Raw genomic sequence first — 16215 nt, forward strand, 5'->3', positions numbered from 1 at the left:
ACCAGTAATTCTTTGACTTAACGTTTTTAAAAGTTGATCATGTTGATATGCAGTCTTTAATGATAAAGTAATATTTACACGATTTCCTCTTAATCACTTCGGGTCTAAATTGGCGATAAAATGATAAAATAAATGTTTGCCTGCACACTCACTCTTTTCAGTGGATACATTTATACATATTTTTAGTAATACATTTGTACTATATAGAAAAAAACAAAGGATATTGAATGGGATATACATCATTGACACAAATTTAGAACATGAACAGCAAAAACCAATTTAATGTATTATATTTATTACCTTGGTACTTCAAATTTATGATAAACGTACAACAATTATTTTTTCAGAAACCTTTTATGTTGTTTTGATCATAAGCTAATCGATGGGAAGTGTGTCGGTATGTACCTTTAGAAAAATGTGAACTGAATTGTTTGTTTCAAATTATCAGTTGCAATCTGTTTCCTTTTTTTTAATGAACTTTCAAAAAACGTCATGTATTTCATTTTTATTATATCTGGATATAAGAAGATTGGTATGAGTGCCAATGAGTCACAATTATAAGAGTAAAACATTATAGGTCACGGTACGGTCTTCAACACGGAGCCTTTGCTAACTAGGAACAAGCAGCTAAAAAGGGTCCCCAAAAAATAACTAGTGTAAAACCATTTAAACGAGAAAACCAACGATATAACCTATATAAAAGAAACGAGAAACCCTTATAAACTACATCAACTAATGACAACTACTGAACATCAGATTCCTGACTTAGGACGGGTGCAAACTGAACTGCATTTGACAGTAATTCTGTTTTATAGGATGCCAGATTGGATTCCTAATTGAAGAAAGTTTATGTGTTCCTTGTAAGACGAATTGGTACGGCGATCGATGTATACTGAAATGTATTTGTTTATTACACCAAAGGTATATCCTTTTTTTTCACATTCAATTCTGTCTTTGTTTTTTTCAAATTAATTTATCGTACACATCATCTTTTCGAATTCATACAGTACTACTTTATTTTAATTTATTATTTTTCTCGGTAAATTAAATGAATAAAGCATGATAAAATCTTCATTTTAGAGAAGTATAAAAAACATTCTAAAAATTTTACAAATAGATATAAGAATATGTGGTATATTTGCCAATTAGACAACTCTCCATCCAAGTTATAATTTGTAAAAGTAGACCATTATAGGTAAAGAAAAAGAAATTAATATGCTTAGACAAACTTGTTAGCTATTTCATCTAACATGGAGTACATTACATGTTTAGATATTTAATGAAAAAGAACGAAGTCAACTATCAATACAAAGACATGTAAACTATCATATTGAATCAACACATTATAAGATTTAGTGTAATGCGCCATACTATAATAGATGATATTTGTATACAATTAAAGGAAAAGTGTTAAAATCAATCGGGTCCAGGACCAATCCAGTATATCTTATCATAAAACTTCGTTTCCAATTCGATTTCCTATGTGCATACATTTAGAGTAATTAAGAGCTGGTAAACTCAGTGTATGATAAATATTTCTGGTTATGAAATACATTCTGCTGCATTTATTTCCATATTTTTCTCAGAAATTCACAATTGCATGTTTGTAGTTCAATCATTGTGTGTATACTAAAAAAAAAGGTGTTTCGGTTACGGTCATGTGACCTAGGCTTATCCTCATCAGGTATCCCTAGCCTCTATGTTTCCTCCTTTGTAATATAAGAATAGTTCCAGTTTGATTTCTCTTATGGGGAAACAAACTATAATGAGAAAGTTTAATTTATAAATATACATAAAAAATATTGAAAAATATAAACAAAATATAAACATCACTCTATTGCATACATGTATATATGTACTAAATTAAATTCACTTATTTTCAAAGTGCACCAACTTGAAGGACAAATTGTTTATAAATGTCACGACCCGTAACCGTGTGCACTTAAATGCAACAGTATACATGCATTGGTTCAATAAGGTCCTTAACGGTATAACATTTATACACGTTTTTCATATGGTCATTTTAATCAAAATATCTTACCTGCAATTAACAGCCCTAAAGTATTCATGGACCACCCGGAAGAATACAGCTTGGTTCAAAATAAGGATAATATAGCCGCTTCTAGTTTCGTCATTTCAAAATATTCTACCCTGGAACACATTCTCACATTTGTACCTTAGAATAAATCGGAATTGTACAACTCTAGAACCGAGGTTCACCGTAACAATTTAGGCAGTTGTATTAAAGAACTGGCTCTCACAATTCTACCCAAGAGCAATATTTGTTAAGGTATCATGCAATATTAACTAAGTTTGTGCTAATGAGATACCCACAGAAACTGGGAGGCGTGTATATTATAATATTGATATAGAAAAGATGAATACAGAAATACTTTCATAATTTTTAGGAGGACAGGAGATAGAGTATGTGTATGCATATGTATCGTTTTTTAACTGTTATTTTGTATTGATATATTATCAAAACCCTTTCAAAGGTATACTTTTGAAAACTGAGTATCAACTAATACATATAATGGTATCTCATTAACAATTATTGTTTTCTTTAGGTGTGACAATGTTAATGGATGTGTTAATAAAACCATAACCACGCACGCATTGTCGGTGTCAACAATTTGCAGCACAGGTAGATTGATAATAACACAATTAGTGTTGTTTAGTTTAAAAGTTTAATTTATAAATTTAAATTACCGATGATACTTAGCTCTAAATCGGTATTATAGAAAAACAAAAAAGAAAGGACAGTAGCTATATACATGATATAAAAGCCATTATTTATGAAAGCAATATTAATAACAGTAGAATTTTTCAATGAGTACATCGTCATGTAGAATGTACATTTGTAGTGATTAGTAAAATGTTCGTTGAGAAGCGATAAGTTCCCGGTAAAATAGTTTCACAGGAAGGGTTTTCAAACTCTGATTTGTAATTCCGGAAGAAATGGAAAAAAAAGGGTGAACGAATGGACAAACAGTTGTTAATACAACCCGCTTCCAAGTAGCGATTGCATAATAAAAGATGATATCACCATGGTTACAAAATGCTGCTAATTTCGTTGACAAGGAACTCTCAGACATAAATATTTGAAATCTTGATATGCACAAAACGTACGGAAGTTCGAAGATATGTGACAAAAAAAAAAAACTACAAAAGAAAGCAAACTTATATCTGGTTTATTTGCCTGTACATTCTGTATGAGTTTGAACTTTATTTTCTTAGAAATAGAATGAGCTTATGATACCTAAGTAATCTAACAGTTAACCAGTAGCGGTTCGTTGAAAACGAAGGAAGTATGATAAGACTCATCATTTGTCATTTGTCATTCTTTTAAGACTCTTTTAACCTCTTTTTGCTTTTGATTAACTCTGCAAAGAATTTATGCAAAAAGAATCTTTGACGTATCCTCACCTCAATTTACAGTATAGTTACCTTATTGCTCAACTAAGCCAGCAACTGTGTTTATTTTGTGTGTGATATGACAATCCTATCCTGGATCTTGATATCTATCTTAACGGGAAGATTAATATCAAAATTTATGATAGAACAGATGATTTTTCATTTCCTTTATCTAAATATCCATTTTTTAGATGGCGACGTTCCCTTGTCACCATTTTATGGTGTCTATATATCTCAACTTGTACGATATTGCAGTCAAGTCATTGAGGGTTGTTTATTTCGGTATTAATATTGATTCACTCCTTTCAGAAATAAACATATTTTTTTGTTGTAAAACCAGTTGTTAGCATGATACAAGTTATGTTCTTCTCATATATGTCATGATAGTATGATACTCAAACACTAACGAGATGGATTGTACTTGATTTACATATCATTAAGACGTAGTCTTTCAATAAGTTGAATTGAGGTCTTGAGCTGCTATGTCAATATCTGCTAGTTATCATTTATGTGTCATTGTCATTTTGCTTAGTTTCTTTTGTTACCTATTCTGTAATCGGACCCCGACTTCTTTTAAACTGAGTTTTACTGTGCGTCCTGCTATGTGTTTATTTATTCTACATTGGCTTGAGGTATAGGGGGAGAGTTGAGATCTCACAAAACATGTTGAACCCCGCCACATTTTTGCGCCTGTCCAAAGTCAGGAGTCTCTGGCATTTGTTAGTCTTCTTTGCTTTTTAAATTTAGTTCATTTATATGTTTTGGGGTTTATTGTAACGTTTGTTTTCCATGAACTGGTACACACATTTATTTAGGGACCAGTTGAGGCCCACCTCCGGGTGCTGGATTTTCTCTCTGCTTTGAAGACCGATTGGTGGCTCTCCGCTTTTGTTTACTTTTCAGTCGGGTTGTTTTCTCATTGACATATTACCCATTTCTCAAATTTAATTTTAGCATCGAAAATGACAGAAAAAGTTATTACAGATTTATAAGTATTTGTTTTTGTAGAGAATTGTACACAAGGAACAACAAATGTGTTTGAAAGTCTTGACAATTTGGAAAGGACAACAACTCAAACGAAAAAAAGCGGCGATGGTTGGTATATTAAAAATTATCTAAAATGATAATGTTTTCTGCGTGCTAAATGAGCATTTATAAACATCTAAATGTCTGAATCACTTACAAAACAAGTTCGATCCTTTTATTAATGTTCCTTAAGACTTTTAGACTAGACACACCATGTGGTGTGTTGACTGTGCTCGACAAGGGTTCAGATTTGCCAAGCTAAGAAAAGTGATCAAGGAAAGTAAAAGCATCAAAATATTTTTGAGAATTGCAAGCACGAAAAAAAGAAGGAATAAGTATCTTCATTGTTTTAAAGAGAAGTGTTAGTACCAGATAATGTATTGCACGGAAAAGACTGAACATAATCTACTTCCAGCAAGCAGATGAGCAGGATCTGCTTACCCTTCCGGAGCACCTGAGATCACCACTAGTTTTTGGTGGGGTTCGTGTCGTTTATTCTTTAGTTTTTTACGTTGTGTCATGTGTACTATTGTTTTTCTGTTTGTCTTTTTCATTTTTAGCCATGGCGTTGTCAGTTTGTTTTAGATTTATGAGTTTGACTGTCCCTTTGGTATCTTTCGTCCCTCTTTCAAGTGCTTTGTTTTCTCAAACGCCTCTCCCAAGTTTTCCTTGTCGATTATTTTGGACCTTCATATGCAAGTTCAGAATAAATAAAACTACTTTTGGCGATGTTTTCTCGTATGATTAATATGTATGAATACCTATAACAGCATAATCTATCTCCAGCAAGCAGATGCAGACGTTTCCTGTCCTCTGTTTTCTCAAATACCTCTCCCCTGTTGATGTAAATGTCCTTTGGTTTTGTGAGATTTGTGTAATCCTTGGTTTTGATTGCTATTTTCTTCATTACATTTAATCACCAGTTTCCTCTACAAAGCACACTTTTACGGAGGTCTGATCTGTTTTAATTCGTTTTAGCTGCATTAAGCTATAGTGATTACTTCTTTCTTACCATATTAGTAACCGAAAAGGAAAACAAATCAGGTTCATTATAAAACCAAATATTTAAGGCTTTTTAAAAATAAAATATGCACATTACTTAAAAAAGTGAAATATGGTACAGATGAAATAACTTAAAATGATTGTACTGGGTTATCATTCAACCATATATATGTGTTTGACAAAACATATTGAATTAAACTAACAGATTAAGACCGAATTATAGGAACATCTATTTTTTTTCTTAATACATGGTACACCCCTATGAGACTCAAATTCTTACATCCAGAGCGACACATTACATTTCCATAAGTAAATAACTTTAAAACAAATACATATTGACTAAGAAGCTAGGTCTTGATTAAAATCTGTTATAGGTATTCATACATGTTATTCTTACTAGAAAACATCGCCAAAAGTAGTTTCATTTATTTTGAACTTGCATATGAATAGTCGACAAGGAAAACTTGAATTGGGAGAGGTGTTTGAGAAAACAAAACACTTGAAAAATCTTCTTCTGCTTGCTGGAAGTAGATTATCTTCCCTTCCATGCAATCAATACATTATTTGGTACTAACATTTCTCTTAAAAAAATGAAGATACTTTACTGAAGAGACATGTACTGTCGAAAGCGCATCTGGTGCAAGAAAATTGGTACCGTTAATTTTATTACTGACCTTGATCACCTTTTCAAAACCGCCATCCCGTGTTAAACATAGCCAACGACACGCATGTTGCGTTCTACACGGTGCTATTTTCAAATGATTTAATTTTGCAATTACTAACATTTTCATCAAAGCGATATAAAATCAGAAATGTTAAACTTTTAACCATATTGACTAGGATAAAGTTTTGAATGATTCCTCTCTATATTTCGCAATTCATATATCAAAGTGTGTTAGTACGGGGTAGATAAATTTCATTCATAATCCTATCATACATATTGAATACTTTTAAACACATTACTTTAAAAGCAAACAAGTTCGTTCATAATATGACCTAGGCCTATTGCAATACTCAACCTCTTTCCCTATCCAATATATACTTTTCAAGTGACATTATAAATTACACGCCCTTCATTTCGGTCATCCTTTCAATTGAGGAGACCTTTTTATCGATAGCTATTTTTTTCTCGTTAAGCAAACAGCAATGAGTTAATCAATCAGTCGTTTGTAACAGTAATTTTTATGTGATTGTAAACTTGTTAAGCCCTCAACAACATCGTGTTTGTGTTAAAATACCATTACATAAACTGCTTGGTTAATGAATTAGTTATTGACAATTCACTTGGAAACTCAACATATACAAAACTGAAGTGAAACACCTAGATAATCATAGGTCTGTTATATGTTCCTTTGGAATTTCAATCAAAGATGAAGAACTGAATTGTCCATCACTGTATTGGATGCCTAAACTACATAAGTGTTTCACATACAATGATATGGTGCTGGTTTTTCAAAGTGCTCCACGAAGCCTTTTTCTGAATTATTATCATCCATTTAATGAGCAATAAAAACCGGACATCAAAGTTTTTGCGAAACTACCTTTTGTAAAGGCGGACCGAGTCAGATGTGGTTTCTAAAACAATCCAAAGATTTGTTAGAGTAGATAAGTCTAAGAGTATGTCATCTTGCAATAGTATTAAACCATTTGACTTTTCTATACTTTACGCCACTATTCCCCATTCCAAGCTAAAAGACATATTGAAAGAGTCGTTTCAGCTTTGTTTCATAAAGTAAGTTCTACATAGATACTTGTACCTTGTCTTAGTGAGGGATAAATCCTACATTGTAAAAAATCACTCTGATTTAAACAAAAAATTCTTTGAAACTTACATTATTAAGTAGCTTGATTACTTAATTAACAATCGATCATGTTTTTCAAAAAACAATCGGCATTCCCAAAGAAACAAACGGTGCGCTTCTTCTTGCCGACTTGTTCCTATAATCATATGAGGCTGACTTCATACAGGAACTACTTAGGGAGATGTTAACAACATGAACAATGTCTTTAAACTTTTCTTAATGCTATATACAGTTTCCTAACTGAATAATTCAAAATTTGGTGACTATATGGAAGGCATCTATTCCATAGAACGTGAAATAAAGGATACAACAGATACAGTTAAATCTGCCACATAGTTTTACTTTAATCTAGAAATAGACAATGAGGGTTGATTAAAAACAAAACTTTGCGACGAAAAAAAGAGGATTTCAAGTTCCTCATTGTAAACTTTCTATGTAGCAACATTACAGCGGCGCCTGTGTATGGAATATATATCTTCCAAACGATACAATATTACAGGTCTTGTATTTCCTATCATGATTTCCATAAAAGATGGTTGCTGCTCGAAAGAAAGATTAAATCCAAGTTCCATGTGGTGAAAATGAGATCATCCCTTCGTAAGTTTTACTAACTCCATCAGAAGTTGGTTTACCGTTATGGAATATTTCACAGATGAATATGTTTTTAATGTCGTTACTACACTGGTTTCCTTTTCCTTGATGTGCCTGCCGAATTTCGTAGTTACACACAGATAGGAGTGTAGTTTCGTATTTTGGCCATGGAGATTTGTTTCAAATTTGAAAGTGCAATAAAACTCATTTTTAGACAGCTGACGACTTATTTAGCCATTCAAAGTGGGTTGATGAAAACGTCTAGAATAATTTAAACATGTTTTATGATCCGTTTTCTGTTTGAAACCGTATTATCATAGCCAGACCGGTCATCAGTACAGAAATTATTGTAATGTTTACAAGGACGTTTTTACACGAACTGTTTTACGCAATTTTACAAAAAAAAAAAAAATGAGACAAAAGACATATGACATATTTAATCTTTTGATATCTATGTGTAAACATTTTCAGAAAAGATGTCACTCCAAGGGATTGAAATTGACCTTTTGGCAAATTTGTGGGGAAATATGTGACATCTTTAACCCTGTTTTGCAATATTTTATAGCAATTAACACAGATTGTTACCATGGATACACAAATTTAAATATGTTATCTACGTAAAATCAAATCTTTGGATTATACTGTTTACATATACATGCACATACAGTGAAACCCACTTTAAGAGAGCGCAAAACAGTGGTCTCATAAAATAGGTAGTCTTTTAATACAGGATAAATCTAAATGAAATGCACTATGGAGGATTCTAAAAGTAATTGTCTTATAACACAGGTATTTGATTTGTCTTATAACACAGGTATTTGCTTTATTCATGTGGTTTCTTATGCAGGTTTGACTGTATATGTCACAACCCGTAAGATTAATTTGTAAGAGAACAAGAAAAAGGGGATGGTAAAATTTACCACGGTAATTTTTTTCCCTAATTGTATATTGCTACCTTAGACTTATTACCGAGTTTGTAATTTAACATTGCCATAAAGCGCGGAGGTTTTGCTAGCCACATCACTAGGCTCAACCTACGTTGTTTCTTAAAATGTCCTGTATCAAGTCAGGAATATGACAGTTGTTATCTAAAGATAGTTTCTATGACTTATGTGTTACATTGTTGTGTGATCTTGTTGCACGTCAGTGTTCTGTTTTTTTGTTGATTTGCTCTCAGAGTTAATGTGTTTTCCTGGGTATTAGTTTGTAACCCGGATTTGTTTTCCATCAATCGATTTATGACTTTTAAACAGCGGTATACTTCTGTTGCCTTTATTTGTGATACTAGTAGCATAAGCAACACAACAAGTGCTACACGTGGACAAGGATATGTTCACCCTTTCGGAGCACCTGAGCTCAACACAAGTTTTTGTGGGATTCGTCTTGCTCCTTCTTTGGTTTTCTTCTTTTCTTTTCTGTACTATTTTTATGTGTTTCATGTGTTTGTATATTTCTTTTTTTTAGCCATGACGTTGTTAGTTCATTTTCGACTAATGTTCTTCTAGTAATTCTTGCCTCTTTTTTAAAGTATTTTTCACTAAATATCTAATTATATGATATACTAGACATTAGTTAACATTGGTTGATTTAATAAAGTAATTTTAGTAGCGTAGGCATGGGATATATGTAATATGTTTGTTTCAATGAAAATATCGGTGTGATGAGTCAAGGTTCAATGATTAAATACAAATTGTATGTTTCCAATTTTGAACTTCATTTATGTTTTAATTTCACGCTTTCAGGGCTTTCAGGCAGAGAAATAGTTATTTATTCCGTAGTTGTTGCTTGCATAATAGTAATTCTAGGTCTAAGGCATTTCGTCCAGAAATACAGAAAGAAAACTAAAACTGAACCAAGTCTTAATACTGTGCAGATAACACATTCAAATGGACGCCATTCTTTAGGTGAATCCAATTCAAGCAATTACGCTGAAATTGACGAAACCCTGCTTGTTGAAAATGCTAATATCAATATATTACAGAATGAAACATCTATAAATACTGACAACACAAGCTACTTGTATCCTATTCATGTAGAAGATGATAAAATAAGCTCGTCAGTCTCTACAAAAAGCGTAAATAATAGCTACATATCCATTCATGAATCAGATCAGAACCACAATTCAGATGAGTCAGACAAAAATAATGACACGACAAGTTATCTTCATCCTTATCATACGATTGATGAAGACTGGAAAGAGAAAACTCACCAATACGATATCACACACGTCTCAAACAATGACACGTACGATTCTAGCTCGCAAATGATTAACGATGGATACTTAAATCCAAATCAACCTCTGAACGAAGACTGGAATAAAAAATCTCACACTTATGAAGTCCCTGTGACGGTTCATCCTTGTGAAATAAGTTCAACAGTACATTCTGTATTATATATGGAGCTTAAAGAAAAGGGCAATGGTGATAATCAAATAACGAGGATAACACACAATCAAGTTGAAGCAGTGATACCGAACTGCAATAAACAGGAAATGGCTGATGTTATATCCTTCAATGATGAAATGAAAGAAATTGCAGCAAGTAAAGGAAATAACCTTCAAATATCAACAAAATTGACAGAAATAAATGATCTGTCTCGCAATAATCCCCTTAGTACACAAAAAGAAAATGCATTAGTTTCGGTAGTTGACAGTGCTAATAATGAGGATAATCCGTATAATTGCAATTTATTTAAACACCTTACGATACAAACTATTCCCTCAATTCATACAGATCAAAATACACAGGTACATGATTATACCGATGCTAAGTCTACATAAATTGTTGACGCTGTTTTTTCTTGAAGGTTGAAATAGTTTTTCTTTAAATAAATGTAATGAAGTGTTGGGGGTTGTTGTATTGTAGGGACAAATAAAGACAACAGTAGTATACCGCTGTTCAAAACTCGTAAATTTATAGACAAAAAACAAAATCGGGGTAACAAACCAAAACTGAGGGAAACGCATTAAATATAAGAGGAGAACAACGACACAACATTAAACTGTAACACACACAGAAACAGACTAAGCATTAGACAAAATCCGATGAGAATAACAAATATAACATCAAAACCAGCAAACAAGCCTTATTAATCATTGTGTATGATTAAACATACAACATAAAACTGCTTTATAAAGTAATTGTTATTGACAATCAACATCTAAACTACACATGTAACCCACAAAACTGAACTTCGTATAAATCAAAAATAATCATAGGTCGATCTATGTTGAGACTTTAACCAAATGTGCATTGGATGTCTAGAATATATAAACATCGATATAACCAACATAATGGGTACTATGATTATAATTTAATACGCCAGACGCGCGTCTAGTCTACATAAGACTCCTTAGTTTTTCGAAAAATTTAAAGTTTTGTCAACAGGAAATTTATATTTTATGTGTGCTGTTGTTTGTTTGTCTTTTTCATTTTTAGCCATGGAGTTGTCGGTTTGTTTTAGATTTATGAATTGACTGTCCCTTTGGTAACTTTCGTCCCTCTTTTATAGAAATGACCATATAATTGATATGCATGTCAACATTGAAGTGCTGGCTCCTAGTCTAGTAAGCTTCACAGTCACTCTTTACAGAATAGTAACAATAGGCAAATAAGTCGCGAGTCAGAAAAAATGACCATATTATTGATATTCATGTCAACACCGATGTGTATAAAATAAAGTTTATCAAATACAGTTTAAAAAAATAATTGTTACATCAATTGTATCAGCAATCATGTGGGGCATCCAAGTTATCGTGTAAATACTTACTATAGAGGCGATATGCGTCAGATGTGGATACTAAAAATTTTAAAGGGATAATTCCAAAGTAAAATAAAACAAAACCTAAAAACAATCAATAGACAAATGTAAGTCCACAAAACATACACAAAACATAGAAAAACAAAGAATGACAATGACAATAGACAATGTGAAAATTAAAACTGGGGTTGTTCTCAGATTTTCTCAAAGGGTAGGCAGATCTTGGTCCACATGTGCCACTAGTAGGTCGTGTTGCTCGTGCTTTAATATACAAGGTGATAAGCCATATTCAGAATATAAAAAAGAAGATGTGGTATGAATGCCAATTAGACATCTCTCCACAAGAGACCAAATGACATAGAAATTAACAACTATAGGTCACCGTACGGCCTTCAACAATGAGCAAAGCCCATACCGCATAGTCAGCTATAAAAGGCCCGAAATGACAATTTAAAACAATTCAAACGATAAAACGGGCCGTGTACATGTATATCCAAACAACAAAACGATACTTAGTAGAGATCCTAGAGTACCTGCAGTAAGTGACAGCTCGTTAAAAGCCACTAACAACTAATAAGAAAAACCATGCACCTTAGACTAAATTGTATTTCACAAGCTCAAAAAATCGCAGTACGTATTATATTATGATTTATATTCAATATGTAATTCTCTGTATGATAAAATTGAAAATATACTGGTGGTAGAATTCAGTGACTATTGTGGTGTTCAGATATTTACTCAATATATTTATATACCTATATTTTCTTTAAGAACGGTAGGTCATTCTTTCGAAGAATCAACTCGAATGATACCATGTTTTAAAGAATTATGCTCCAAGGCATTAAATAATGACCAGTGTGAGGTCATTATTTTCTTTGTTAAGGAGGCTCCTGGGTATAAATCAATTTTTGTTTCTAATATAGGATTTCTCTATATTTTTTTATAAATGAACTTTATCATATATTAAACTCGTTTGAAAGTTTAAAATTGAGAATGGAAATGGGGAACGTGCCAAAGAGACAACAACCCAACCATAGAGCAGACAACACAGCAGAAGGTCACCAACAGGTCTTCAATGCAACGATAAATTCTCGCACACGGAGGCGTCCTTCAGCTGGCCCCTAAACAAATATATACTGGTTCAGTGATAATGAACACCATACTTAACTCCAAATTGTACACAAGAAACTAAAAGTTAAAATAATACAAAACTAGAGGCTTTGTTGTTGTCAATAGGGGAATCACGACTGTTACAGTACAAAGATATTATGTGAGATGAAAATTCTTATTGATTCAGTACGACACAACAACACATAATTGAAGAAACAACTGACTTCAGGTACCAAAATGGCGGCATTCATCACTTTAACAAGCTATATCATTTTCTTTGTTAAGTTTAAATGTCTAGTTTAGTTAGAAAGAAAGGTTGCTTATCTAGTAATTATCTGACATTTGCCAATACAAAAACCCGTACAAGGAAGGCCAGAACGAGATCATTTACAGTTACCAACACAGCTGGATATTTTTGTTTTCGCATTTCAAAAGTTCCTGACACGAATATGCAACGGCAGCCAAAGAAGTCTATTTTGGTTTCCATCTGCCATTGATTTTTTCTTTCATCCAACTCCAGTGTTCATGACTTGGTTCATGTACCTGTCGATTACATGAATCAGATGAGCCCAAACATGTCCTCCTTGATATGCTTCTCTTTTCATGTGCTCCGGAAAAAAGCTCTTGTAGGCGGAATTGCATCACAATGCCGCTGCTTCTTGGCAAATAATTCACATCGTGCGACGTTAAGTGCAAATGTTGATGCTGTTCTGTCATAAATGATGAAAACAAATGCTTCTATTATGTCCATGTCTGTGTCTTCATACTTAAGCAAAAACAAAACGTCCGTTACATCTGGAAATGCTTTCAATATCAGCCAAGTTGACCTCTTCCCTTTCCAACAAAAATCCGACAAAGTGTCACATCCACTGAATGCATCGAAGAAAGGAAGAGCAACTAAACGAGGACCAAACGCATTTGATATGTCACGGACAGGAAGTCATCACAAGTCTTTAATCCTTCCAAAACCGATCAACGATTTGTTCCACCTAATTTTGCGAGTGCTGTTATTCCTAATACTACTACATCTGTGTCAGTACTGCCTTAAATTACATTTCACAACAATTTGTGTATCTGCTTCTTTATGATTACAAGGAGATATCTTGGAAGTATCCTTCTTGAAATTGCAAAGAATATTTTCGCCATGAGTGACCTATACATTTGTATAAGTCTCTAAAGAAGCAATTCTATCGACAAGAAACTTGAAATTTTCGTTTCGTTGTCACATTTACGGAAAAAACTACTTAAAACCCTCGGTGTTCTTCCAGAACCAACAAATTTCCGTATAGACCAAGAACCTTGCCTTTGTCTTGTCACAGCTTTTAAATTATTCATTTGGTAACATCAAATACATTGTCTACTCTTGAATACTTATCGATGCAATATTTAATGTAAGGCATTATGACATCATTTGCATAATTATCAAATATTTCTGCCAAACTTGGTGGCCTGGATTTAACCATTGCTGCCTTACCAACGCTAAATGCGTCAGAATTTGGATCAGCAAATCTAAGAATGTTTCAAGTATACCCATTTGCAGCGATTTAATACCACTGCGACATCCTGGGGCAAAGACGGGTTAGAAGTTTGTTTTTATGGATAAAGAAATATTCCAAATCAAACTGTCTACTGTGACAAGAACTGAAAAGTCTAGCAAAGATACCGCAATCACTTTTAAGGATCTCTAGCTTTGTTTTTGATAAAGACGTTTCCGGGTTCATTATACGGCCATAAGAGGAAGTTATTCTTTTTGTTTTTATCTTGTTATAAAAATAGATTATCCTTCGTTTTGCATTTGCTTCAAAAGATCTTCGTATAGTTTGGGTCAATTTTTTGGAGTTTATATACATATCTTACTTGCTTCCAAAATAATGATTTCCTTGATGGATTAAAATTTTTTAGAAATCTGACGACTCTTCTAGATATTTCTAAACTCGTTCATCACCTTACGGAGCATTTGAAGCTTTTTACAGAAATCCTTTTGTGTTGTCGTAGAGTCCTCATTATGTGGTTCATCTGTTGTAGAATGACTCAAACCACTAGATCTTTCAAATTCATATTCTAGTCTTCTGACTTCTTGTCCAGCTACCTTCCATTTGTCTTAAAGGGATCTTCGGTTAAACATATGGCTGCAACATCGTCCTTCACAATAACATTGTTATGAGATGGATTGATAACGATCGAGCATAATTTACACGATCAAGACATAAATAAATACGGTAACATGCTTTATATGGACTGTTTGTAAAGAACGAAATCTGACTCATGAAATGAGCAAACCACCAAAAGCACAAGAAGTTCTTAATTTATAGCTGAACGGTAGGAATTAAAGTGTGGTCGAGATTACTCTATTTCCTTACACCAGTCTATCAAATCATTGAACTTCACAGAATCAGGACATAATTATATTTATTGCGTTTAGCTTTCATAAGCCGATATTAATAAATCAAGCAAAACACATGCAGTTATCTGTTGCGCGTGTCTAGTCCTAGGTCCATTTGAAAATACGTTTAAAGAATCTGCCGTTCTAGGTGTTGCATTATCGGCTTCAGTGAGGGCACATGTCCATCCACTATAACACAATATATCACCCAGAATTTTATAACAAGTCATTTCAATGTGCATTCACCAAATATGACGATAAACTTATCTTCTCCGTAAAAATCAGGTCATTCCCACTGAATTGCGTCCTTCAACTGGCCCCTAAACAAATATATACTAGTTTAGTGATAATGAACGAAATACTAATTTCCAAATTGTACACAAGAAACTAAAATTAAAATACTACAAGACTAACAAAGGCCAGAGGCTCCTGACTTGGGACAGGCGCAAAAATGCGGCGGGGTTAAACATGTTTGTGAGATCTCAACCCTCCCCCTATACCTCTAGCCAATGTAGAAAAGTAAACGCATAACAATACGCACATTAAAATTCAGTTCAAGAAGATGTAACCAAAGAAAATAAACAAAATGACAATAATACATAAATAACAACAGACTACTAGCAGTTAACTGACATGCCAGCTCCAGACTTCAATTAAACTGACTGAAAGATTATGATTTCATCATATGATCATCAGGCATAATCCTTCCCGTTAGGTGTTTAGTATCATACCATCATAACATATATGAGAAGAACATAACCCGTGTCATGCCAACAACTGGTTTTTGAAAAAAATGTGTTTAGTTCCGATGCAAAGACCCTATAAGTGAATCAATATTAACGCCAAAATATGCAATCTTTAATGACCTGACAACAGTATCCTAACTATATTCCTTCTTAATAAGTCTATTCAAAGGTTTTGTTAGTTTTTGAGGTGAATACTGACACCTTTGTGCTTTATAAAGAATATTTCCATAAAAAATTGGATGTGAAATACCTGAACGTATAAGAAGTCTGCATGTTGAGCTATATTTACGAATGATGTCCTTATACCGATGATAAAATTTAGTAAATGTTTTGACTAGTTTGTGATATCGAAAACCCTGGTGTAATAATTTTTCAGTAATAC

General features: G+C 33.1%; 1 long non-coding RNA gene across 1 annotated transcript; it reads left to right on the forward strand.

The window, feature by feature from the left end:
- The first annotated feature begins 185 nt into the window (after nt 1-185).
- LOC139527741 (uncharacterized) lies at nt 186-2677 on the forward strand. Its single transcript, XR_011665424.1, has 3 exons — nt 186-397; nt 816-921; nt 2568-2677. It is a non-coding gene; the product is annotated as an uncharacterized lncRNA (long non-coding RNA).
- The last annotated feature ends 13538 nt before the right edge of the window (nt 2678-16215 follow it).

The sequence above is a fragment of the Mytilus edulis genome, chromosome 6 (genome assembly GCF_963676685.1).
Source record: "Mytilus edulis chromosome 6, xbMytEdul2.2, whole genome shotgun sequence".
Lineage (NCBI taxonomy): Eukaryota > Metazoa > Mollusca > Bivalvia > Mytilida > Mytilidae > Mytilus > Mytilus edulis.